Here is a 6,199-nt window from a genome sequence, read left to right as displayed (position 1 = left end):
CAAAAATACTACAGTATAAACTCAATGTTTTAATAATTACATTTGTCCTGGCGTTTGGCATCTTTTTTGTGTCACCAGCATACTAAGGCCAGTCTGAAATGATTTTATAGTACCAACTCTAACTAACGAGGCCACATGATCATGGGTTTATCTGGATCTTTACGAATGTTTAATTAATTCCAGTAATGCAAAAAAGTTACTTTTATCATTTCATGTATAGATCAGTAAAAAAACAAATGACAGATTTTTTCGAAAAGACATTTCGCACTACATTGCGTGGCATAGGATTGCTTGAATTATTATTGATATTGATTTTTAGTAACTAAGTCGTTGTATATTTATATTAATATACAAACACATGGAAATTTTCTGTTCGAAGTTGGTCTTCGAATTTGTCATATTGACTGCTGAGCTTATTGTGTTTTTTGATTGTATTGATGGAAATATGACAAATTAAACAATGTGCTTCAGAATTTTGTGAAGAGCAGAAATGTTACAACTCCCCATTTTCTTCGAAAATGCCACCTTCTTCATGTACTTTGCGTTTAATTTAATTACTCAAGTGTTTTATTCAAGTATTCTTTTGCTAGCTTGATGTGTATTCTTAATTGGGTCAAAATGTGGACAAAAAAAATTAATATTTCAAAACTACTTTCAGTAAATTGTTTTCTGTGTGAATAATCAATTTCACTTTAGAAGGTTTGAAAAATCTATTACATTTAGATAAAAAAAAAACTTCCAAAATACTATTACAATTATTGTTAAGCGTTCGAGGGCCGCACTGGAAGTTCTCTGGGGCCGCGAGTTTGAGATCCCTGGTCTAGATTGAAGTTGTTCATAAAGTATATGATAGTATTTTATCATGAATGATGATTATACCCCTTCCGGAATTTCTTCTATAGTACTACCAAAAGTTGATGAACCAAATATAACACAGGTGCAGTGAGGTACCCGTAATCCTCATTTCCAAAGCTGTTTTAAGTATGTCTGGCGTGTTTTGTGCCTTTTTACAAATAAGACCGCTTATGCAATCTTACGCTTTGGAATTTTTAATTATTTTCCTCAAGCCCTGCAGGATGTGGGGGCCATACACAACTCTACCGGAGGATCAAATGTCTTTGCATGCCTGCATAGGTTGTTTTTCTATTGCAAATTTCTATTTTCAATTGCATTATATTTCTTGGAATCACACTGTCACTGATATGTCGCCAGACTTCTGATATCTCCCCGTCTGCTATAGTTGTCCTGTGAATAAATAATAGGAAATTGAGATTAGACGAATAGTTGAAAGTTTTGCTTTATGTCGGCTTAATTTCTTGATTGATATACTTACTATTTCTGCTATTGCCTCTTGTGCTACAAGAGTCTCACAATGCTTAGACAGGTTTGTCCACAACTTTCACATCTGAAGAAAGAGAGGAGATTTATTAATTTTCGTTAAGAATAAAAAAAGCAGTCCATATGATTCAGAATGGAAAAGCTAATAAATCCAATATCTCATGTTTTATTTAAAAAATATTTTACTGAATTTGGTATATAAACCAACTAATAAAAGGGTTTAGTCAGAAAATTACAAGCATTCGTGGCTCCAAATACTTGAGAAATCAGACTATACAATATAGACCGGTATGAGTGAAATGTTAGGTGAACTTGTTAACACTTTGATTCAATACGCAAATAAAAGTGAATGCGTAATAGTATGTTACAATGAGCAGCAATCAACAATGAGTATATATCCTCACTGATTAAAAAAATCTAACTGGAGGTGCATGAACTATTTGAAACCATAAGGGGTAAGTAAATATGTAATTTCGGCAAATGGGCAACTACGTACCGTACTAAATTAATAACTTCGTAGTATTTGACAAAGGCTGGCTTTCCCACATGTACTTAACAGTGCGATGCCCGGGTGTGATATACAACAATAGTATTCACCTTACCTTTTACCGATTTCTTTTTACCCCAACTTTCAAAAATATCATTAAAATCGACAACAACTGTCAAAGCAGGCACGAACACCATTCGTGCTACGCCTTGAAAGCAGCACACATCCGCTCGTTTTCGTCTCGTCAAGTATGTGCATTGGAGCGTGCTATCGAATACGATCTTCGGACAAAAATGCCGGAGTTGCGCATCATGTTGTTTAATGTCATTGGTCTATTCTAAAATTATCTAACTTCGGATGGCCACTTTTCTCTTTGCGTCAACTCGTCGTGAGAGAGAAATGTCTGCGTAAGCAATGACGCGTGACAACGTCGCTGAATAGACCTTACGCCGCCACGACCCGTCTTGCGTGTTGCATACTGACGTTTGTACGTGACGTTACTACGTGACGTTACTCTTGCCGATTCGCGAAGCTCAACTATTTATTCTTGTGTCCTTTATTATATAACTCGTATATATTTCACAAACTACTCCTAATTTATTGCAAAATGCTAGTTCGTTCTTTTATGATCGTTTATTTTCAATGCAAGAAAAGGATTAACAAAAAAAAAAACGGAAGAATTGAAAGTACCTAACACTGGTGTAGGTTGAAAATGAAATGCAATATGGAACAAGTAAAGAATGAACAAAAATTAGACAATTAAAAATAAACGGATGAATCGAATGAAACTCTGGCAAAAGTAAAAATTGAAATCAAAAAGCAATATGGAACAAGTAAGGTATGAACAAAAATTTGACAGTTAAAAATAAACAGATGAATTGAAGGAAACGCTGGCAAAATCAGGAATTGTAATCATTTCCGCATGGGTTAGACGGGTCTTTGCAACAGTTCTTGTGGAACCAATGTGATAGATCAGATTTAATGTGTTCACAGGTAGATAGATAAAGTCAAATGACAATAAACGGATAAAAACGACATAAAGAAACTTCGCCACTTTTTTTTCATTTTGCGCCTCACCTGTATGTGGTCCAACCTCCTGCTGGGTGCATCTATGTAGAGTTCTACGCTCACCTGTTAAAGATATTATTATCATCTGTCGATCGTAAACAGACATATCCAATCATTATGATCGTATAGATACATGTTTCAGGCCTAACGTATTACCAATTGCTACGGTATCTATCGGTGTCGGAGGAAGTATGCAAAAACAAAAATCGACAAATTCCATATGCATTAAGCGTATGCATACCCATATTTTTAAATAAACAACATATGACTGAGACGATAGTGATGTTTTTGTAGGATTTAGTGACTAGGATCATGGATAAGCATAATTTTTAAATTTCACAAAACTGGGCGCCGCGATGTCTGGCGTTCAAATGTCGCAGCGAGTAACGCACGAGCTACGCAAAGTGACGTCGGCTACGAAGAGAGAGAAAGGGATTTGCGTCGTTGACGTCACGCTGTACGTAATCATCAAAACGTCGATATTTTGATGTAATTTTTAAATCAAAATAATCGATTTCACTCGAATCTCGTACGACACCTTGTGATCACTGTATTTTTTGTATACATTGTGTACGCTCTCTAGCGCTTGGCGGTGATTTGACGAAGGTAGCGTCTGTAGAAGTCACGATTTGAGCCGCTCGAAAAAACGGTGTCATTTTTTTGGTAAAATATGATTTTTTGAATGATAAAAAATCAAATCGAGCGATTGGAGGCTACGGCAGATTCAGATATGTAAGACCTTACTATAGAAACCGACAGAAGCGCAATACGACGAAATTTAGTTGAGATATGAATGATTGAAAATTTCATCCGAAGTTACAAGGCATCCGAAGTTAGCCGGTTTTACGGTAACTTCGGATGATTTCACTATATTATGAACAATTTCTCCGCCGCCTCTTGTTCAATTGAAGCCAACATAATATTGTACGGTACCGGTACCTGTAATAGAAGAACGACCATTAGATCCATCATGTGTTTTAACAGGGATTTAAAGTGTGTGTTACGGTTGCTGGGATCTAGTGTACCGGTACCGTAGTTGTGTACCAGTCTGGATTTCATGGCCTTTTTGAACGAGAAATCGGGCGTGCAATCAGAAATTCCCGCGTGCAAATAAGAATTCCTGGCGTGCAATTATAGCTCACGACGTGCAAAACAACTGCACTCGCGTGCAACTGACTTTGACATCAGATACCTCTCAATACATCCGCGTAAAATTACCGGTATCGGATAAAAAATACGTTGAATCAGAGAAAAAATGGACGTTTGACCTTTGACCCCAAACATTATTTCTACAGTTTGTCGCTAATTTTGAGAGTGTTTGTGCGACTTTGGATACCGGTACTGTTCAGTACATCCGCGTAAAATCATTGGATAAAAGATACGTTGAACCAGAGCAAAATGGACATACTTTGTCATTAATTTTGGTAGTGTTTTTACGTAGAATTAATGGATAAAAAATACGTCAAATTAGAGCAAAATGGACGTTTGACCTTTGACCCCAAACATTATTTTCATACTTTGTCACTAATTTTGGGAGTGTTTGAGCAACTTTAGATACCGGTACTGTTCAGTACATTCGTGTAAAATTATTGTATGAAAAATACGCTGAATCAGAGCCGTACTTGGCCATTGGTGCGGAGGCGATCTTTTCGTCCATAACTATTCTCACGGGATTCCTATTTCCTATCATTCAACACGATATGGACCTTTCCCCGAGCATCGACTTCCTTGTTTACTTCGTGACATTGGCCAATCAGCAAGATGCAAAAAAGGACGTAACAATGAGAGGAATTTTTCGCGGGTCAAAGGTTGGGGAAAGGTCCATGGTCTTTTTGCTTCGCAATATTTCGATCAGACCAAATCTTGCAAGCTGGTATTTGTCGACAATTGTGGAGTTATAATATTTTGGCATCTTTATATTACTGGATTATTGATTTTAAAACCATTTAAACCGATTTACATTGGTGAGCAATTGCAAATTTTCGGCGTGCAAAATTGATTTCGCTCGCGTGCATTCTTGCGGAGCGCTAGCGCCCTCGGGCGTGCACCTGCCATGGAATCCAGTCTGGGTTGTGTACCATACCGGTACCGTACTTCGGGTCTGGTATAGTTTAGTACCACATGCACTTCTAGTTGGCCTGGTTTGTGCGGCGGTGTGGCTCAACGGGCTAAGCGTTAGGAATACGCTCGCCACCGCACCTCTAATTACTCTGCATGGGTTCGCAGGTTCGAATCCCATGCAGGGATGGGTACCGTAAAACCGGCTAACTTCGGATGATTTCACTATATTTTGAACAATATCTCCGCCGCATGTTGTTCAACTGAAGCCAAATTTGGAATATAATACATTGTGGCTATTCTCGTCTTGATAAAGTCGGTTCCATATCCATCAAAGCCTTTTTTCATTGAAATTATTGTCTTTATTCGTCTATTCTAAAATTATCTAACTTCGGATGGCCACTTTTCTCTTTGCGTCAACTCGTCGTGAGAGATAAATGTCTGCGTAAGCAATGACGTGTGACAACGTCGCTGAATGGACCTTACGCCGCCACGACCCATCTTGCGTGTTGCATACTGACGTTTGTACGTGACGTTACTCTTGCCGCTTCGCGAAGCTTAACTATTTATTCTTGTGTCCTTTATTATAACTCGTATATATTTCACTAACTACTCCTAATTTATTGCAAAATGCTAGTTCGTTCTTTTATGATCGTTTATTTTCAATGCAAGAAAAGGATTCACAAAAAAAAAAAACGGAAGAATTGAAAGTACCTAACACTGGTGTAGGTTGACATTGAAATGCAATATGGAACAAGTAAAGAATGAACAAAAATTAGACAATTAAAAATAAACGGATGAATCGAATGAAACACTGGCAAAAGTAAAAATTGAAATCAAAAAGCAATATGGAACAAGTAAGGTATGAACAAAAATTCGACAGTTAAAAATAAACAGATGAATTGAAGGAAACGCTGGCAAAATCAAGAATTGTAATCATTTCCACATGGGTTAGACGGGTCTTTGCAACAGTTAGTCTTTGCAATATAACTAATCCCATACCCGACTTGGAATGGTAACCGGACGAGAGGCCGTGGTTCGCCATATGAATAAGCCGTCTTATCGGCTTTCCTCTCCCCCGGGATAAATATGTAAATCCTATCCTATCCTCAACAATTTTTGCATATGTCAATCCTAACCCTCACCTGACTACGTCACCCAAAAATTACGTCATTTCGACGTCACAGTGGTGTAATAATGCCCACCAAAGTACCCTATGCGAATGGCCGTCCAAAACGCGCAGACGAG

Source organism: Styela clava, chromosome 2 (assembly GCF_964204865.1).
Source record: "Styela clava chromosome 2, kaStyClav1.hap1.2, whole genome shotgun sequence".
In the NCBI taxonomy this organism is placed as follows: domain Eukaryota; kingdom Metazoa; phylum Chordata; class Ascidiacea; order Stolidobranchia; family Styelidae; genus Styela; species Styela clava.
The sequence above is the reverse complement of the archived record's forward strand: the minus strand, read 5'-3'. Positions refer to the sequence as shown.